At 45.0% G+C, this 22,286-nt stretch overlaps 1 pseudogene; it reads left to right on the forward strand.

The window, feature by feature from the left end:
- The first annotated feature begins 2,865 nt into the window (after nt 1-2,865).
- LOC137648408 (zinc finger protein ZFP2-like) overlaps nt 2,866-22,286 on the forward strand; it is a 63,222-nt pseudogene continuing 43,801 nt past the window's right edge.

Raw genomic sequence — 22,286 nt, forward strand, 5'->3', positions numbered from 1 at the left:
GTTTGTGTTTGCCGACGAGAATATATTTTGATGTGATGATTCAAATGATCATCTCATCTTTTATTCGTCAATAATTCTGAAGGAAGAGACAAGGGAGTTTGTGTTATGGATGTTACTCAACGTTCAACACCTTAATGAATATCTGAAGTTTAGACATGAATAAATTCCATAAATGATTTCTAGAGAAAAACGTAAAAGTTAAATCAAATAAGTTCGGTTTGAAGAAAACTAATCTATGACCAATGAAAAGCAAAACAAGGAAGCGAGGAAAGATAGAAGAAGTATCACATTTAAGGAATGACCAAAAGGAAAATATCTAAATGAGCAGAAGAGTCGAATAGTGTTTGTTGCATAACAGCATTGGTGTTGCTGCAGGCGAAGAAACCATTACTACTAACTCACGAGAAGTTGCAACGATAGAAATGGAAGGATAGAAACAGTTGAGGAATATAAATACTTAGGAAAATGGCTCTACTCAGAAAAGAGAAACTATAGTCGTAGCATAAGTGAAAGAGAAATAAAAATCGAATACATGATGCAAGAAGTCAGGAAGTAATAGAGTAGGAGATTTAATGACATTGCTGGTGAGAATAAAGATCCACGAGACAGTAATAGTACCTACAATGTTTGCAGATATTAAGACATGGGGTGTAATAAAAGAAAAAGAAATAAAAGAACTAGAGGGTGTACGGTACAAAATTATGAAATAAATGTTTTGACAGGCTAGCTACCACAACCTATTGGGGGCTAATAGCAGCAACACAAATATGGCCAGTTGAAAAATATGAAAGAGTATAAAAAGGTGATGCTTTTTCATAACATCGGGTGATAAATGGCTACTAAAGGAGATAGTGGAAAAGAAAATAAAAGAACCATATGGAGAATGTTGGGGAAAAAGATCATAGAAATATGCCAAAAATATGATATTGAAATTGAAGAAGTAAGAAAGTATAGAACTCAAGAAATAATAAAAAAAATGGAAATAGCAAACAAAATGGAAAATAAAGGTAAAAGAAAAATATAAGAAAATAAAGCAGAAATGACCAAAATGAGGTTTCTGAATAGTAATGGCAGAAGAAATTACATAAAAGAACTTACCACTAAGAAAGCAGGAATAGCTATGAAAACAAGGTTAAATATGCTAGAATTAATTTATAGAAACAGGAATGATCAGGATAGACTTTGTGTGTTGTGTAGGGAGGCAGAGGATACTACTGAAAATATTTCTAACTGTAATGAATTAAGAAAATTTAGAAATAATAACATAGAAATCGGGAATTTAGTAACCTCAACTAAAGAGGTCGCTCGGTGTAATGGAAAGGTCCTGGAAGTTCGAAGTAAAAAAATGCAAGCTGTGCTGTCTGTGTAAGAGGTGATTAATGTTGATGAAATTTCAGCAGATTGCAGCATTTTGCACCTACTACGCTTTATATAGTTTTGTGCCCACAATCATAGTGTGATGGAGATAGTAATGAGGAACCTGGAATCAGACACGTTTCCAAAGATAATCAAGATTAGCGATTTTCTTTACCAAAAAAAAAATGAAAAATTTCAATTATTTTTGTAATCTGGCTTAAATACATTTTATATGTTGAAAATTTAAAATCTAAATGATAGTTATATATTAGACAAGCATGCTAGCATGAGTTTTTAACTACTCTATTGAAATAAATTTATCTTTTATATAATTCTCATAGTATATGGATATCGACTTGAAGCTGATTAAGAATATATACTTATTATTTTAAAATATGTATTTTTGACCAAAAATGTACAAATATTTGCTATACATCAAAGGTATTATCTCCATTCTTTACAGAAGTTGACAAATACTCTTTATTTCATTGTTATTATTTATAGTTATTTCAAATCTCCATAGCTTTCTCAAAGTCGTTATTTTCACTTGAGAATTTGGCGCTAAATTCAAACTCTAACAAAAGATCTTAACTATTCCAAATTATGAAAAAAATATCTAGCTTTATTATCCACTTTTCTTTATCAAACTTAAACATTGATGAAAACTAAAGCAATTTTATTGAAAATTTCACTATGTTTTATCCAATTATTTTTTTTATTTTTTTTACCATGTGTTCTTGCTAAATAGTCAGCTGGTTTTGATTTTACAAACTGATATTTACAATGTACCTTTAAATTATCGTGTTTTAAAAGTAAAGGGAGAATTATTGGCTTAGAATATATAATAATACGAAATTTCAAGGTACATTTACGACATATCCTCTAAAATAAACATTTATTAGGGATAATTCTAAAGCCTATACAATAAGTATATTATAAGCAATGTAAAGTTGGCAATTTTAGTTGTTTTAACTGTCAATAAGTGTCCATAGCATCACCGTGTCCATGGATATTTTTCATGTTCCCAGCGTAAGGAATATATATATATAAAAATATAGCTTATTAATCTAAATATATCAGAGATACGTTAAAATTTGATATTAATAGTATTTAAGAGTTGCATTCAATATTTACAGTATATGTGGTTTTGATTGTATTTTGTCTTTAGGCTTGTTGACAGCTTCTATAGGTCTCTCTGTCATGGCGTCTGCTTCTAGGGAATTCTCCCCAAATACGGAAAATCTGGTATATTCAGGGACGAGTTTTGTTTAAAAATTATGCTGCATTAACCGAAATCTTAGTGTTTATTGTTACAAAAAAATCTATGAAATCAATTAGATTCTATATTGTAACTATAAGATACAATAGCATAAATGAAACGTATTTTACATTGCGCTAAAGACTGCTAGGGGGAAATTTGACGGTTCTTTCACAAATTGTCAGTTTGTTTAGGGAGTCTTCTAGAAGTTCTAGGGATTAAGTCCGACTTCATTCTTCTCTGTATAACCATAACAATAAGACAGGTTATGACGTCTTTCTCAAATTACCTGCCAATTAATTTCGTTGATTCTTCGTTACTTCACCCTATATTGTGCACAAAAGTAAGTTTATATTGCCAATGAATCTCTTTAGTGTTGATTATAGTTACGTAATTACAAAAGTACAAGTTAATTTTATGACAGGACTGACTGAAGCCCTTATGATGACCCCAAGCAACATTGGATTGATGGCGTCCATTGGTCCACAACAGCATCTGTGCCTAGTGATTACTTTTGCTTGACCATTTCATGCAATTTAAAGGCATAACTAACTGAGTGGTGGTTGCAAATTCACGAAATGGTCCATATTCAATTTTCACTTATTAAATTTCAATTGTATTTTTTGTGCCATATTGGTTTTATTATAGTTTAGTACAATATTAATTATGACATCATAAATTGCAAAATCTTATGTCCTCTCTAAATACAATATTTTCAACCCCATGACCTACTGTAGGCAGCCATTGTAATGTGGATACAGACTTTAATAATGAATATATATATATATATATATATATATATATATATATATATATATATATATATATATATATATATATGTATTGTTATTTAAAATTTTGGATTTTATTATAGTTACGGACAGAGAGAGCTTTTTTACTGACAAGTGTTGCCAATAGATGTAGCCCATTTTCATTGAAAATGCCCCTTATTTTCACTGCAAACATAAACTCGATTATCTAAGAAACTATAAACAATGGGTTAGCGTGTGCAGCTCAGCATGTACTGCTTCAGTATGTGGGAACTTGGTATTTTTCTTCTTCCGCGAGCGCACGGCGGAGCAAAAGACATTAGACATCTAAAAAAATAAAATATTCTTGTTCTTAGACGGTCCAACATGTTTCCGGGTATATTTGCTGTTGAAATAAAGTTCAGATTCAGTGAAAACTCATTATTTACTTCAGACAAAACTTTCCTGTTCAAAAGGTTGTTCTGTCTGTAACTATAATTTTACAAAATTCTGTAAATTGTACAATATTTTTAAATATAGAACTTTATATGGGGTGTGTGTTTGATAGAGGCCACCTGTATGTATGATGGCTAAGAATATGACAGTGTAACGGGGTGTCCCAGTGCCCGTTAGCACCCCCATTAGGTAAGTAGGTAAGGACACAACTTGTATGTTAGGTTAGGGGGTGGCGGGGAGTTTAGGCTTGTTGGTGTCCATATTTAAGGCTCGTTGGAGGAACTGGCGCTGATATACAAAGGTTCCACTATATGTTATTTTAGTTGCTTCTGCTTTGATAACTTAAATCGAGCAAGACTAGAATTTGAGACTTACTATCCAAACAATACACGACCCTAATGTTTTATTATTAGTTTCCACGCCAGTTTTGAGTTGGACGCTGATAGCTGCTGTTCTTTTCGGTCGACCATACAGCTATTTTGAAATGGCCGAATCTTTTGCATTTCAAAAGCCTCGGCCAATCACCCAAACCTTGAAATTTCCAAAACAGAAAAAAAAAAAAATTCAATCAAAATCAGCAGGTTAGATTCCTCCCTCCATTCTCGCTTTCCTCTTCACTTTAGGGACTTCCTGAAATTTACTGGTTGATTTCAACATGTTTATTGGCTAACATTTCTATTACTTTTTTTTATTGTATCATAACTGCAAAATACTCAGGCGTCCATCATGACAAATTGTAAGCGAAACCATGGCAGATCAGCTACCAATTTTAAAAGTGTTTTGAATGTTTTTGATTGCGACAACTAGCTGAAACCGATGGTCTTTAATTATGGTAGTTGACTCTCCACAACTCAAAAACTTTTAAAATTAAAAGCAGATAATATATTTGTATCAACTCACATGAAAAGTAGCAGTAGAGTTATTTTGGGGTTTAAAATACATCTAGTGCTACTGAAAAATATTATTTAAAAGTAGGCTACATAAGCTATTTGACATTAGTATACCATTATCAAACTCAAAAAAGCAGCCAAATTTGAGGTTAGGTTAGGCTTAGATTAACTTAGATTCTTGTCTGTCAACAGTTAATGCAAGATAGGCTACCTTAATTAAAAAAATAATTTGTTCTCTAACCGAAATACAAACCACGCTATTTACATAGGGTATTACTTTCGGCGTTGCTGAAATGACGAGCCATTAGATTTTTAAAGAGGGTTAACTACCCTCTCGCTAGCTAGCGAGGGGGTAGGGGAGGGGTAGCTACCTACCCCTACCCCCTCACACACCGGTGAACTGATTACAGTAACTTCGCTTTTGGCTCGGACGGTGGGCAGACGTGTCTGTTCCCGTCCTCGCATGGCAGCCATTAATGTTTTGTCTTTACTTAGTTACTTACTTTTCTTATACTTAATATATATATATATATATAAACATTCTTATGTTTATGTATATATTTAAGTATAGAAATACAGTAAGTTTAATTTCAGAGTTTGTTCTGTGTGTTTAGTGTACGACAACAACTCCGTGTAGTTCCAGGCCCCCGCGGTGACATTTCATGGGTCGCGATCTCTCCCTTGGTCCTTCGGTCCGTCTTTCAGCTTTCGATTCTCGGGCGCCGTGGGGAATCGTCATCGCTGGACTTTATTTATTAATCTGTTTTTTCCGGTGTTCCTCCTTCCCTACGGGGAACGTGGATTATCAGTGAAGGGAACATGGGAGTTTAGTTTGACTACGGTCTCTCTCTCTCTCTCTCTCTCTCTCTCTCTCTCTCTCTCTCTCTCTCTCTCTCGAGGTCGTTCACCTTTTTATTACTACTACGTATTACGGTAGCTTCCTCCCCGTTGCGGGTTGAGTTGCTTCTCCGTTTATTTTGTCTCAATTATTTTAATGAATCTAATTGTATTTGTTAACTTTTCAGCTTCTGTGTAGATCGCTTCCCTTTGGGGTTCATTCGTTCTTCTTTTTTCCGTAACTGAAATACAAACCACGCTATTTTCATGTGGCATCTACTTCGACGTAGCTGAATGACGAGCCATAAAAGTTTTAACGAGGGTTTACTACCCCGCCGCTAGTTAGCGGGTGGTAGGGAGGGGTAGCTAGCTACCAACCCACTCACACACACACACACACACCGGTGAATGCTTTATTTTACTTTTGGCTCGGGAAGAGAACAGACCTGTCTGCTCTCTCCCTCGCTTTTACTGCCATATTTAATCTGTTTTTGCCTTTTCTTTTTCAGTGTGTTTGAAGTTGGCCTCTACTATGTGTACTTGCCCTGGACTTCCCAGCTGCCCTTGTGGGAGCTTTATGTTGGCGGTCGACACCGATCCCCACACCTTATGTCCTCACTGTAGGGGCCAGCGGTGTGATAGTGGTAACGTGTGATTAGAATGTAGGGAGTGGTCTACTTCCCAGTGGGAGAGGTTTGCCCGGCGCCGGAAGAAAAAGTCCAAAAGGGATCTTTCTCCTTCAGAGGCTTATTTGAAGAGAGAAAATTAGACCTCTCTGGGGATCGTTCGGGATCCTTCGGATGATGGTCATCCTTCGGGACACAGTGACCAGTCTCCCTCCAGACCTGCTGACTTGCCGTCACCCTCTGATGTTCCAGATGCGCGTGGCGCGCCACCTGATCCTGCCACTGCGCAGGCATCGGGCCCTTCGGCGCTGAAGGGTTTTGAGCGCAAAACCGCGCCTCTTGCCCTCAAGCGCCAGGTTCTTCCTGCACGCCCTCCTGCTGCTGCCGCTGTTCCTGCCTTAGCGCCGCAGTGTTCACCTACGCGCGTGGACGCCCCTGTTCCTACTACGCGCCAGTGTTCCCCTGCACGCTCACATCCTTCTGCGCCCTGGCACCCTCCAGCAGTTCCTGTGACAGCGCGCCAGCGCCCACCTGCGCACACGCTTCCACATGCGCTCAGCGTTCCCTGGGGCCTGCCTCGTCGCGCGCAGTCCAAGAGGTTCCTTCGCTAGCGCACAGGCGCTCACAGGTTCCTCTGGACTCACAGTGCCCGTCTGGAGTTACGCGTGAAGAGCACCCAAGCGCAGTTCCAGTTCCAGCGCTCGCCAACGCGCCAGCGCGCTTCCACATCACAGCGCGCCGCCCAGGAGTCTCCTAAGCTAGTGCACTGGCGCTCACTTGCACCCCAGGGCTCTCCTTCCAGACAGCGCGATCCTGCACACGTTCCAGCCACGCACGACGCTCCGGTTGCGCGCCCCGTTCCTGTCATCAAGGCGCCTCATGCAACCCTCCAGCGCACACCTGTGTGCCCTCATCAAACCGCGCGTCCTGCTCGCCCACCGCAGCAGCACACACCAGTGCGTCCACATCCTGATGCGTGCCATGCGCGACCACGATCGCCTGCGCGCCCACAGGTGAGCTTGCCTTTCCTGTCGGACCAGCGCCGACGCGCCATCCCTTCCTCGTGCTGTCCTGAACCGGCGCTTACGCGCCCCCGCCCTGTTCTCCCGGATACGCGCTCAGGCACCCCTGTTCTCTTGCGCCCTCCAGGGCCGCATCAGGATGCTGCGCGTCCTGGCATCCAGCCGACTCCCGTTCCGGCTCCTGTGCCACACGCCCTCGCCATCTACTACGCGCGCCCGCTCCAGCTCCTGCGCGCCCACGTGCGTGCTCCAGCTCCTGCGCGCCCACGCGCCTGCTCCATCGGCAGCGCGCCAGCGCTCCCACGCTCCTGTGACCTCGCCTACGTGCCACCCCGCTTTTGCGCCCGCTTTCGCCCATGCCGATGCGAAGATTCCTGTGTCACGTGATCCTTTCACGCGCAACCCTGGCCATCGCCCATCATGTGACCTCCAGCACGAGCGCCGCCAGGCGGACAGGTCTTCGTCTCGTTGCCCTCCCCGCAAGCGCAGACCAGCGTGCTCGCCGGAGGAGGGGCGCTTCCCGGACAGGTCTAAGGACTTTTCCTTTTCAGCTTCACAGGCGAACTCGCTTTAGTCGACTCCTCCAAGGGATCGAACGATCCCCTTCCCTCCAGAGGGAGTGTCTGACAGCGCGACTGTCAGCCGGCAGCCCTGGTTCGGTACCCTAGTCAGAGCTCTTGTGCAGGCGATGAAGCCCGCCCTATCTGACATGGGTCTCAAATCAGTTGCAACTTCCTCCCCCCTGAAGAGGAAGAGAGGAATCTCTCCCGTGGAAACACCTCCAAGGCCTATTTTGTCTCCTTGCAGATCCTTGCGCAAGGCTCCCCCCTCCTCTAGACTTTCTCTCCCTCCCCCGCGGATGAGGACTACCCATCCCCAAGAGAGTCTGACGAGCTGGACTCCGCCTCTCCCTGAGGAGTCTTTTCGTCCAGGGGTGGAAAGGAGCCTGCACCCTTCGTTACTCGAGTCCTGTATCCCGCCCAGGAAGGAACCGAAGGACTCTAAGTAGATTCCTAAATCGTCAGCAAGGATCAAGCAGGAGCCATCTAGACCTTCCGAGGATGTCCACGAGTCCCCCCAGGAAGAGCCACTGGGGACGGGAGACTTCGCTGCCAGTCCTTCAGGAGGAGAGCACCAAGAGTCAGAACATGCATTCTGGGAAGTCCTGACCCTCATGAGGAACCTCAACGGAATCCCAGACCCTGAGATTCCTCCTCGTGAAGGTAAGGACACGGTCCTGGACCACGTCTACGGCACCCATAAACCCTCTAGGGCCAGTGTAGCCTTGCCCTGGTCTCAGGGGAGGAAGAGTGCCAGGGACAAGGTCAAGGGCCAGCTCTCTGAGCTTGCCTCCTCCAGCAGATCCAGCGCCGGTAACAAGCTCCCCCCCTCCTCCTCGAGTCCATCAGAGGAGGTACTTTGAGATCCTTGAGGAGTCTTGTTTGGGCCTTCTGATGCATCATTTTCTGGAAGAACTCACCAGGGGAGTCCCTTTTGAGAGACTCTCCAACCGGCACGTGTCCTTCTCGGCCACTGAGATCCTTAGCCAGGAGAAGGTCGCTAAGTGTGCCATGCAGGCAACTTCGTGGCTTGACATCTGGCTGGGGTCTCTGGGCATCCTGGTGCAGTCTGAGGACCTCTCCAAAGAAAATACCAGGAAGGCACTGGAGACTTTCTTACTATCAGGCACACGGACCATTAAGTTTCTGGCCCACCAATTCTCGTGCTTGTGGGCCAATACGATTCTCAAACGTCAGTACGACGTGGCTGAGAGGTTCCACCAGAAGGCTCCCAGTTCGGAGGTTAGCAGGCTCAGACACACTTCCGTGTTCGGTAAGAGTTTGTTTGAGCCTAAGGACGTGGAGCTTACCGCTGAGAGGTGGAGGAAGTCCAACCAGGATTCCCTCATCCATAGGGCCCTGACATCGAGGCCCTACAAACCTCCAGCGGGTCAACAGCCCCATCCAGCTAAGGACACGATGAAGACCACTGCAGCGAAGCCGAAGATGTCTCAGCCCTTTCCTGCCAAGAGCAGAAGGAGCAAGAAGTCCTCCAGGGGAGGCAACAACCCTAGAGGTAACAGCCGAAGCCGTAAATGCTAGGGTTGGCAGTACCCCTGCATGTCTACCAGTGGGGGGATGCCTACAAAGTTGCGCGACAAGGTGGCAGCAACTCGGGGCAGATGCCTGGACGATTTCCGTGATCGCTCTGGGTTATCGCGTCCCATTCACAGCCTCTCTACCTCCCGTGACAGCGAATCCAGTGTCGTTGAGCTCTCTTGCCATGGGATCGGCAAGAGGGCAAGCCCTTTGGGCAAAAGTCCAGACCATGTTGAAGAAGGACGCTCTCCAGGAGGTTGTAGATGGGTCCCCAGGCTTCTACAGTCGACTCTTTCTTGTGAGAAAGGCGTCTGGAGGCTGGAGGCCAGTCATCAACCTCTCAACCCTGAACGGGTTTGTCAAGCAGACTCCGTTCTGTATGGAGACGGCAGATACGGTCAGACTCGCAGTGAAACCACAAGACTTCTTGTGTACACTGGACCTGAAGGACGCGTACTTCCAGATCCCAGTCCATCCGTCTTCAAGGAAGTACCTAAGATTTTGCCTAGACAACATGATCTACCAGTTCAAGGTGCTGTGTTTCGGTCTCTCCACAGCCCCTCAGGTGTTCACCAGAGTGTTCACCCTCATCTCTTTGTGGGATCACAGGATCGGCATCCGTCTCCTCCGTTATCTGGACGACTGGCTGATCCTAGCAGACTCGTAGGCGACCCTTCTTCGCCACCGAGACAAGCTCTTCGAAATTTGCCAGGATCTACAGATCATGGTAAATCTCGAGAAGTCCTCTCTGCAGCCCTCCCAGAACTGATATATCTAGGCATGATCATAGACACCAATCTCCACAAAGCCGTCCCATCAGACGACAGGATAGCAAGGCTGAGGAAGGTCGCGAGACTCGTCCTCAATCGAGAAGAACTCCCAGCCCAATCGTGGCTACGTCTCCTCGGCCACATCTCCTCCCTGGCCCGTCTCGTTCCCAACGGTCGCCTCAGAGTGAGATTCCTCCAGTGGCGACTCAAGTCCCGGTGGAATCAAGGTCACGATTCCCCGGACATTCTGCTCCCTATGGGTCCTGCGGAACGGACGGACCTCCAGTGGTGGGTGGCGGACGAGAACCTACGAAAGGGAGTGAACCTTCTCATCCTTCCTCTGGATTTGATGTTGTTCTCGGACGCATCAAAGAAAGGGTGAGGGGCCCACGTTTTGAACCACAGGACCTCAGGCCTGTGGTCAGAATCAGAAAAGTACCTTCACATAAACCTGCTAGAAATGAAGGCCGTGTTCTTGGCGGGCTACTCTGTGGTGGCGATGAGCGACAACACCATGGTGGTGGCTTATATCAACAAGCAGGGAGGTACCTTTTCGGAACAGCTATCCCATCTTGCAGTAGAGATCCTGAGATGGTCCGAAGTCCACTCAATCTTGCTAGCGGCTTGCTTTATTCCAGGCAAATGAAATGTGCTCGCCGACAGTCTGAGCAGAGCGACGCAGATAGTGAGTACTGAGTGGTCTTTGGATCCTCAAGTAGCCAACAAAGTCCTGACTTTGTGGGGTTCCCCGTCGGTGGACCTGTTTGCTACACCACTGAATTTAAAGCTCCCGCTGTACTGCTCCCCAGTCCCGGACCCCAAGGCTCTCTGGCAGGATGCCTTCCAACAACGGTGGGACAACGTCGATGTGTACGCCTTCCCCCCATTCTGTCTGATGAGGAGAGTGCTCAACAAGACCAGAATATCGGTCAATCTTCTAATGACCCTGTTAGCTCCGCTATGGCATCACGCAGAATGGTTCCCAGACCTTCTGCAACTCTTCACGGAGGTTCCGAGAACTCCATCCACGTCACGAGCTACTCAAGCAACCACACGCCAACATCTACCACAAAGCCGTAGCTTCGCTTCGACTTCATGCCTGGAGACTATCCAGCATCTCACAGAGAGAGGATTTTCGCAAGTTACGGACAGGATGTCTGGTCACCTGCGTAAGTCCTCCGCAGGGGTCTACCAGGCAAAGTGGTGAGTCTTCTGTGGTTGGTGTCGTGTGGTCTTTGGACTCTCCAGTACCCAACAAAGTCCTGATTTTGTGGACCTGTTCACGACAGCCTTGAACTTCAAGCTGCCGCTGTACTACTCCCCAGTCCCGGACCCCAATACACTCTGGCAAGATGCCTTCCTACAACGGTGGGAAAACATTGACGTCTACGCCTTCCCCCCGTTCTGTCTGGTGAGAAGGGTGCTCAACAAGACCAGAATATCGGTCAAACTGTCAATGACTCTGATAGCTCCGCTATGGCATCATGCAGAGTGGTTCCTGGACCTTTTGCATCCCCTGACGGAACTCCCGAGAGAGCTTCCCCCCACGACACGTGCTACTCTAGCAGCCATACTGCAACATCTACCACAAAGCCGTAGCATCGCTTCGGCTTCATGCCTGGAGACTATCAAGCACCCCCACACAGAAAGGGGCGTCTCGCAACAAGTTGCGGAGCGGTTGTCTCGACACCTGTGAAAGTCATCCGCAGGAGTCTGCCAGGCGAAGTGGAGAGTCTTCTGTGGTTGGTGTCGTGGGAGAGGTATCTCTCTCCTCGATGCCACTATCCCAGCAATAGCAGAATTATTGTATACCTGCGGGGAGGAAATGCGCCTTTTACTCTCGGCGGTGAAATCCTAGCGCTCAGCCTTAAGCCTGGCCTGCAGGCTGAGAGGAATAAACATTTCCTCCTTGCTGGATCTTTCTTCGCTCATACGAAGCTACGAGCTTACCTGCCCCCAGTCGGAAGTGAGACCTCGTCCATGGAACATGGTTCGGGTTCTTAGGGCTCTTAAGAGACCTCGTTGCGAACCATTATGCCAGGCTTCTGATCGTCACCTGACTTGGAAGGCGGTGCTCCTGCTCGCTCTGGCCTCGGCCAAGCGTGCCCATTTAAGAGGACAGGGGGAGGTAACATTGAGGTTCGTCCCTGAGTTGGTTACTAGACTCAAAATCTTGAAGCCCGGACCCTCATTCCGACTCCTTTAGGATTTCGAGTCTCCGTTCTGTAACAGATGACCCAGACCATCTCCTACTATGCCCAGTAAAGAGTCGGAGGTGTTATCTTAGAGAACAGCTGCAGTTCGTCCTCACGTGCAAGCCCTGTTTGGGAGCACAGGAAAGACGGAGAGGAGGGTCACCAAGAATACCTTTTCAGCCTGAATTCGAAGGGTCATCCATCACGTCCTGAATCCAGACCCTCCTCCGTCACGTCGCCTTAGAGCACACGACGTCAGAGGCATAGCGACGTCCCTGGCCTTCAAGAGGAACTACTCTGTGACGCAGGTGCTACAAGCTGGAGTCTGGAAGCATCAAATGACCTTCACAGCCCACTACCTGGAGGGCGTGACCCACAGGAGCTTCGATACATTTTCTATCGGCCCCGTGGTGGCTACACAACAGCTGGTCTAACCTCAGGCTCCTTAATGGACAGGTAGCAGAAGGTTGAGGGCATTGTTACCCAGTTTTAGTCTGCATGAATGAAAGAAGTATGTCTAGCCCTTACTTCTTTCTTCATCCTCCCCTCTCTTGGGGAAAGCAGCCTCCTGAGTTCTCTGCATAGCTGACCTCAAACCTCTGCAGGTAAACCATGCTTCCTTATGTTCCTAGTATTAAGATAATGCTGTCGCGTCCCCCATACCCTGACGAGGTGGTATTGGGAATGTCCTCCGAGAATTCCATCTAAGGGACTTCAGGTCAACTTCCTAGGACAACTCGCACTTCATCCCTCCAATCACAAGCTTACGTAGGCCGCACGTTCCTTGCGAAGCAAGGAACTTGCGAGGTGCAGGGACTTTTTCTCGAGTGCGGCTCACTCGGATTCTGAGCCCCCGAGCAAAGCCAAAGCCAGTAAGGCTGGGGCTTTCCACCCTTCTTAAGGGGTAAGTCACCCCATGTAAATAGCGTGGTTTGTATTTCAGTTACGGAACAAATGACAAATTCGGAGATAATTTGTATTTTTCCTAACCATACAAACCTTAGCTATTTACACATATTTGCCCGCCAGCCCTGTCCCCCACGTCAAGTCCTACCTCTAAGCGAAGTAAATCAGTTCACCGGTGTGTGAGGGGGGAGGGGTAACTAGCTACCCCTCCCCTATCCCCTCACTAGCTAGCGAGAGGGTAGTTAACCCGTGTTAAAAATCTAATGGCTCGTCATTAGCTACGCCGAAAGTAATACCCCATGTAAATAGCTAAGGTTTGTATGGTTAGGAAAAATACAAACTATCTCCGAATTTGTCATTTTCCCTAACTACAATTTGGATCAACGTCTTTTCAACATACTTGCGTTGACGTTTTTGCAGCATAAATAATATAGCAATGCAGATAGAGAAAAACTGAAAATTGCATCAGTAGAATAAATTTTCCATACAGTTGCATGAACGACGGATCTTTGACATGTTATGTTTTAAGTGTCTTATCTAAGGGAGGTTTTACTATCTGTAGTAATGTTGTTCTGTTGCTCAAAAGTGGCACAGCCCCTTGAATTATTTTAACTAATTGCTAATCACCTACAAGATCTAACTATAAATGGTCATGCAAACCAATTTTTATCCTGGTGTTTCGTTTTCTTTTTTTTTTCTCCATAGGAATAAATCCTTTTCCGAGACATGACGGGAAGTCTGTGGTTTAATTAATCTTAACCATGCGTTGATCAAATAGATTTGCAGCTTTCTCAGGAGAGACAGTACAAGAATAACGGCCAAACTACAGTGGTGGATTGTGAGTAAATCTTATAGAAATTTTTTTGGAAGTATATAGTTCATTTCTTCGTAAATATATTGGATAATTGGATAATTTTGTACTTATTTTGCCTTTTTAGAAATTTTGCTTTTCTATTTTCAATTACTTGAATGGTTTTTTGCCAAGTACTTTGGGGGAACCACTGATGGCATTGGGACCACAAGCAGCCACTTAGTTTCCCTATGCCTTGATCCATCCCTGGATCAGGATACATTATCAATCAGGTTATATCTATTTGACGCTGAATAGACATTGTTGGTAGCAATAGTTTGCCAGCTGACTAACTTCACGAATTCATTTGCTCCTATATGAATACAAACCTTCGTTCTTTATTAGTGTGTCCTATCAGCATGGCTGGAATTTTGACTTAAAATTTATAATGTGTCAGTAATTATTGGCTGTTGGCCTGGAACCCCCTCATACAGTGTTGCTCAACCCATCACCGAGGATGAAGGAAGACAGTTGAGATTACGAGCTACTTTGCTTGTACCCAAGAGTGGGTTACTATGTGCTCGACTGCTTCTAGGAGAGCACCACCTCTTCTGTTCACGATTATATACTCTTATACTAGACCAATCTCACTTGTCAGCAATCCTGCCACTTCTGTTCACGATTGCACGCTCGTAATTGAATGCCACCGCATTTGATCACACCCAGAAATGGGAGCACCTCCTCTCATGCTTGCAATGGATCACTCACTATCACAGCTGTTTGTGAGAACACTCCCCTTCCTGAGCTCCATTTCTCATTCATGACACTTATAGCATTCACATGCTCGCCCGCTACTATTTATTCGTGCACAAGTGGGCTCACCTGTTGGCATGCTATCTACTTTTCCCACGCAACCTTCAAGAATGCTATGCTCATCTGAAAAGAGCTCATAATTGCCTTCTAGTAAGGCGAGAAACTTTATAAATCTTTGTTCCTAACAAATTTCGCTAGGCTAGAGATTTCTTAACAAGAACATTTCTTCCCTGAAGATACACATTGGTTTTTGATACAACTAACACACCGGCTACCTTTCCTCTCCTTCTAGAATGAACATAAACACTACCAGTAGGATTAAGGGCTTTGCCCTTCTCATCCTTTCATGCACAAGTATCCCTTAGCTTTTAGGAGAATGAAGGGAAAATATGCGTACCAAAAGTTGTTTCTTTTGGGAACACGTCATTACACAATGTTTGCCAACTGTTGATCTCAACCAAATGCTACTGTATATTTTTTGGTGACTTGCATGCTCTTCCATTATACAATACAATAGAAAAGGGACCTAGGACCCTTCTCATTGCTTGTAAATCCTACGAGAGCTTACTGGCATGAACCCAAGGTTTCCCTGTGCCCTGCAGTTTTGTGATTTGAACTTAGGGGAACATTCGGATTGTTTGCTCTCTGCAAGACATGTTGCTTGCCTCGCCCTTGCTCTTCACAATTGGCGTTTTTCCTTAGGATTAGTAGTTTGTTGCAATTGTCAAATTTATGAGATATGGAACTCCACGATCATTTATCAATTGAAAACACTACTTGTCCCATAACTGGAATACAAGCCTACGCTATGTTTTTAAACACAAGACTTACCCGGTTGTTATATATATAGTTTACGTCCCCGATGTCAACGGCAGAAAATTCGAAACTCGCGCCAAGCGCCAGTTGGATAGCCAGGTGTACCACCCCTGTACCCTAGCGAGGTACCTGGGAACCATTCCAGTGACCCTCATATATTCCCTGCCATCGCTAGCGGCGACATGTGAATTCTACTCCGTCATTACTGATCGTTTTTTTTGGTGAAGTACTAATGTTTGGTTATTGACTCCCGTTTGTTATTGATCTCGCTTTGAGTATTTCTTGATTTAGATTGGATTAGAAGATTTTTGACCTTTGCTTGTCTGAATTTTCTTTAAAATTTCAAAATGGCCACCCCGCCCCCATAACTTTTAGGTTATGTGTGAGTAGTGGGTGTAAGACCCGAATGGCTAAAGCCTCACTTGACCCCCATTCTCTCTGTGTTGCATGCAGAGGTAAAGAGTGTGATTTAGGTGATCACTGTGATGAATGTGTTTTACTGTCAGAGCATGAATTGATTGAGTTTGATAGATACAGGCGTAAACTCAAAAGGGATAGATTGAGGCGTAGTTCTTCTCGCTCATCTAGAGATATTTCCTCTTCCCATGTCATTAATCCTATTCCTTCACCTGTAGTGGTAGATCCCGATCCCACTATAGCAATTGCTAATGAACCATCACTAAAAGATATGTTAGTGGCGATTCAAGCTCTTGGCGCTAAAGTTATATCTTTGGCTGCGTACAGGACACAGTTGATGTCCGATGTGCTACAATTGAAAGGTGAAAGTGCAAGTGCAGTGGAGGGTGCGCCTGCTCGTGTCTGTCGTCCTACTAGTCTTAGACCTCTTCCAAGCTCCCCAACCCCTGGGAGAAGGAAACACGAAAGGCGAAAGGAGACGAGAGGCTTTAATATATGAGCAGACGTCCCCTCGAACGTACCTGTGGGCGCCTCCCAAGACGTTCGCTCTCACCAATGAAAAGGTGAGGTTGTGTTTTTCGTCGTCTTCGGATGACCCCTTGCCTAAAAGAGGCTGGAAGCTTGCTTCCAGACCTCTTAAGAGGACCTATGATAAGGCCTATCAACATCCTGCTAGTTCAAGACCTGGATGTAGTCACTGGGATATTCCAGAGCCATTAGAAAGTCCTTCGATAAAACGTCGTTATAGAACGCTGGACGTTTCCAAGGATCCTTCTATGCAGTCGGGAACAGGCTTAACCTCATTCCAAGCTCCCAAGCAACCTTCAGACTGGTTTTCGCCTTCTAGGCGCTCTGTTCCGTTTAGCGATGAGGAGAACATTGTGATTTCATCACCGATTTCACAACGTTCGGATCCTAACTTTGCCATGCTTCAAGACATGCAAAGCAGGCTCTCGTCCTTTATGCAAACCTACCAGTGTAGCGACAAATCTCATATCAGCACACGTGTCAGTTTTGGTCGTGATCGAAACAGCGAACTAGGACGTATTCTCGAACGCCCTCGTAATCGAGGATCTAAGCTTCCTGCTAGCCGCTATGAACGTCCTTTAGGAAGTGATCGTGATCGTTCTCCTAAGTCCGCAGTCGACAGTTCTTTTATTGATCGCGAACGTTCTTACAAGAGCAAGGAGATCCTTCCTTCAGACAACGTTCTTCAAAGAAAGACGTCGGACATCCTCTTAAACAGGTTATTGTACATCCTTGCAAACGTGTTACCGAACGTCCTGAGAAACAGTCTGGTGTTCGGTCTTCGAAAAAGTCTTTTGAACGTCCTTCGATACAGGCTCCTGGACTTCCTTCGGAACAGGCTTCCGTCCGTCCTTCGGAACAGGCTGCCGAACGTCCTTACAAACTGGCTGCCAAACGTCCTATAATTCAGGAAGTTTCTCTCTCCGCTAATTATTTTAGTGAACATCCTTCAGGTCGTGTTTCCGAAAGGATAACAGTTGAACGAGTCGCTGAATAACAAGCGGTTCGTAGCACTGAATGCTTGTCAGGAGTTGACAGCAAGCGTTTTTCAGAAAATGATCCTGAACGTCCTATCCTTTATCATATTTCGGATGTTAGTTTGGATTACGATGAGGTTCTCTCTTTTCAAGACATCGATTCTGTTCAAGTGCAGGAACTTCCTGTCTCCGATCGAGCTGATCGTGAGCGTTCGGATGAGCTGCAAATGACTCTGCCGCCTGATTCTATTCGCAATGAGCCTATTTCTATTGCTGTTGGCACTCAGGATATTTTTGAAAGAGAAACTGCTCTTAACCCTACTGCTCCCGAAGAAACGTTGCAAGAGAAGGAAGTAGAAGGCCAGCTTTCTCCTAGTTCGATGGTGTTTCAGAAGACGAGGACTCAGTTTCTTTCAGTCATTCTGCCGATCTGAAAAAGTTAATGAAAGTTTTTACGGAAGAGCTCTCAGACTTTTTTGTGCCTATGGCTCCACGTTCACCTCCGTCTGAGTTCACTGTTGGGAAAGCCTCTAAGAAAGCCCGCTTTACTAAGATGGTATTATCGCACTCGTCTAAGAGAGCTCTTAAATTGATGGGTGACTGGTTACAGTCTAAGAAAGCCTTAGGAAAGATAACTTCTTCCTTTCCTCCGGCTAGACTGGCTTCGAGGTCGAGTATCTGGTACGAGACAGGAGAAGTTCTCGGCTTGGGGATTCCTGCCTCTGCCCAGGGAGATTTCTCAAGCCTCGTCGGTCGGCCATGAGGAAGACCAAGATTTCTTGGTCTACTTCGGAGATGGACCACCTACTCAAGGGAATTTTTCAAGCCTTTGAAGTTTTTAACTTTTTAGACTGGTCACTTGGGGCTTTGGGTAAAAAAGTTGAGACTTAAAGAGGGGGATACTTCTGCCCTGGTCAATTTGATGTCGTGCATGGACAAAGCTTTAAGGGATGGATCTAATGAACTAGCAGCTCTATTTTCTGCAGGCATTCTTAAGAAAAGAGATCAACTTTGCTCTTTTCTTTCGCCGGGGGTTACTCCCTTCCATAAGTCCAAACTTTTGTATGCGCCTCTTTCTCCATTGCTGTTCCCACAAGAACTTATCGGGGAGATTTCTGCAGCCTTAGCTCAAAAGGCTACTCAGGATCTTGTCTCCAAGACAGATAGAAAGGCTCTTCCTCCCTCATTTACAAGTCGCAAGCCTAAGGAAGATGCTTTTCCCAAGTTTTCCCAGCCCTTTCGAGGGAGATCTTCCAGGAGGGGTAGTTCCAGACCTGATGCTAGAAGGAGTAAGAGAAGAGGCTTCAGAGCAGGGCAAAGCAGTGTGTGACTGCTTTCGCCTTCAGGCAGTAGGTGCCAGACTACTCAAATTCTGGCAAGCGTGGGAGAAGAGAGGAGCAGATCAGTGGTCTATCCAGATCTTGAAGGAGGGTTACAAGATCCCCTTTCAACCTTTCAAGGGAGCCCTCCTCTGGTCTTAGTTCCTGTGGATCTCTCTCCCAGATACAGAGGAGGTGGCGAAGAGACAAGCTCTATCAAACCAAGTATTTCTTATGTTAGAAAAGGGGGCTATAGAGAAGGTACAGGATATTTGTTCACCAGGTTTCTACAACCGTCTATTCCTGGTACCCAAGAACTCGGGGGGATGGCGTCCAGTTCTGGACGTGAGTGCACTGAACAAGTTCATCATGAAAACGAAGTTCTCTATGGAGACTTCGAAGTCAGTGCTAACAGCAGTAAGGAAGGGCGACTGGATGGTCTCATTAGACCTTCAGGACGCGTACTTCCACATCCCTATCCGTCCGGGCTTCAGACCTTACCTAAGGGTCGTCTTCATGGGAGATGTCTTCCAATTTAGAGCCCTATGCTTCGGCCTTTGCACAGCACCTCAGGTCTTTACGAAGCTCATGCTAAATGTGGCAAAGATCCTCCATTCAAGGGGCATAAGAGCCTCCCTGTATCTCGACGACTGGCTTCTCAGAGCGCACTCTTACGATCACTCCCTGAAGGATCTTCAGACAACTTTGGACCTTGCGAAAGAACTGGGTCTCCTTGTAAACAAGGAAAAGTCTCTCTTGGTTCCATCTCAAGAGATTTTATATTAGGGGATGACGATACGGAGTCAGATTTTTCGGGCTTTTCCGTCTCCCTTAAGGATAGAGCAAGCCAAGTTGAAACTAACATAGTTTTGAAGCAAGAAAGTATGCTCAGCAAGGAAGTGGATGAGTCTTTTAGGAACCTTCTCCTCCTTGGAACAATTTGTTCCACTAGGAAGACTGAATCTTCATTCTCTCCAGTTCCATCTCAACAGCCATTGGGACAAGGAGAGGGACTTAGAAACGATGTCCATTCCTATCACGAACCCCATCAAAGACTGCTTTCGGAGGTGGGAAGAACCAAACAAGTTCCAGGAAGGTTTCGACTTATCAGTAAAGAGCCCAGACCTTGTGTTATGCTCCGACGCCTCGGACACAGGATGGGGAGCAACCCTAAACAAGTTAGAAGTCTCGGGACTATGGTCAGAGATCCAAAAATCCTTGCATATAAACCGCAAGGAGTTGTTAGCAGTGCTATTAGCCCTCTAAAGTTTTGAGGAATTAGTCACCAACAAAGTGGTTCAGGTCAATGCGGACAACACGACAGCATTGGCGTACATCTCAAAGCAAGGGGGAACACACTCGATATCTCTGTACGAGACGTCAAAGAATCTCCTTGTGTGGGCAAGAGAGAGGAACGTTATACTGCTGACAAGATTCATTCAAGGGGAGAAAAAAGTAATGGCAGACAGCCTCAGCAGACGAGGTCAGATCCTTCCAACAGAGTGGTCTCTCAACCTTCATGTGTGCAAGAGCTTGTGGCGTCTTTAGGGTCGCCCATGCATAGATCTCTTTGCAACCTCGAATACGATGAGGTCAGAGGCATATAGCTCCCCTGTTCCGGATCCAGAAGCAGTCCACATAGACGCTTTTCTTTTGGACTGGTCCAATCTAGATCTGTACGCCTTCCCACCACACAAGATCCTGTACAAAGTAGTACAGAAATTTGTAACATCCAAAGGAACCAGGATGACCCTAGTGGCTCCCTATTGGTCGTCAAGAGAATGGTTCACAGAGGTACTGGAATGGGTGATAGACACTCCAAGATACTTCCATTAAGAGTAGATCTACTCAGACAACCCCACTTGGAAAGATTCCATCAAAATCTCCACGCTCTTCAGCTGACTGCCTTCTGACTATCGAAAGACTCACTAGATCTAGAGGCTTTTCGAAGGAGGCAGCTCAAGCCATTGCAAGAGCAAGAAGAACTTCGACTATCAAAGTCTATCAATCTAAGTGGCAGGTTTTTAGAGAGTGGTATAGAATCAACTCTCTTTCCTCATCCAGTACCTCTTTAGCTCAAATTGTGGATTTCCTGCTATATCTTCGAAGGAAGTGCAATTTCTCCTCCTCTACTATTAAAGGCTATATGAGTATGTTAGCTACTGTGTTTAGGCATAGAAACCTTGACCTTACTTACTATAAGGATCTGCAAGAACTTCTCAAGTCTTTCAAGACTACAAAACAACGAAACCAAGATTCTCAAGCCTGGAATTTGGATATTGTTTTGAAAAATCTTATGAGCGACAGGTTTGAGCCACTGGGTTCAACTTCTATGAAAGACCTTACTATGAAGACTTTATTTTTGGTCAGTCTTGCAACAGCCAAAACGGTGAGTGAAATTCATGCGTTTAGCAAAAACGTTGGATTTCGTAATGGTAAAACTGTCTGTGCCTTACAATTAGGCTTTCTTGCCAAAAATGAACGCCCTTCTCAGCCTTGGCCCAAAGCATTCAAGATTCCAAATCTTACAGATCTGGTTGGAAAAGAGGTAGAAAGAGTCTTATGCCCAGTAAGAGCTCTGAGATGCTACTTGGATAGAACAAAATATTTACGAGGCAAGTCTGAATCTTTTGGTTCTCAGTCAAAAAGCCCTCTTTACAGATGTCTAAAAATGCCTTGTCATATTTTGTCAGGCTTTTGATTAAGGAAGCACATATTCATTGTAATGAATCAGACCTTGGACTTTTAAAGGTCAAGACTCATGAAGTCAGAGCAGTAGCAACGTCGGCAGCATTCAGGCAGAACAGATCACTACAAAGCATAATGGACACAACCTTCTGGAGGAGCAAATCCGTGTTAGCATCATATTATTTGAAAGATGTTCAGACTTGTTACGAGGACTGTTACACTCTGGGTCCATTCGTAGCAGTGAGTGCAATAGTGGGTGAAGGATCCACCACTTTGTTCCCATAATCCCAATAACCTTTTCTTCTCCTGGTACTTTTAATTGCTTTTTATGGTTGTTTGTGGAGATTGTGTCAGTCTTCCACGATCATTGATTTTATCAGGTGGTCAAATTTGTTCCTTGAGAGCGTCCGGAACTGGTTATTGGAGGAGGTTCTGTCATAATGAGATTTTGACACCGGTTCGACAGTCCCTTCGAGATCTTCAGCCCACTGGGAGGATTGCTGGATCTCATAAGGCTAGCAGACATAATGAGGCAGAGTATCATTGAAGTCAGCTTCCTTATCAGGTACGAACCCTTAAGTTTGTTTTAATTAACTCTTAAGTAGATTTCCAGATATGCTAGCAGTCTAACCCTTCACCAAAGGTGTTAATCAGCTATATATATATAACTACCGGGTAAGTCTTGTGTTTGAAAATGATTTTTTCGGTAATAAAATAAATTTTTGAACATACATACCCGGTAGTTATATACAATTTGTTCCATAACCGAAATAC

Source organism: Palaemon carinicauda, chromosome 10 (genome assembly GCF_036898095.1).
Source record: "Palaemon carinicauda isolate YSFRI2023 chromosome 10, ASM3689809v2, whole genome shotgun sequence".
Lineage (NCBI taxonomy): Eukaryota > Metazoa > Arthropoda > Malacostraca > Decapoda > Palaemonidae > Palaemon > Palaemon carinicauda.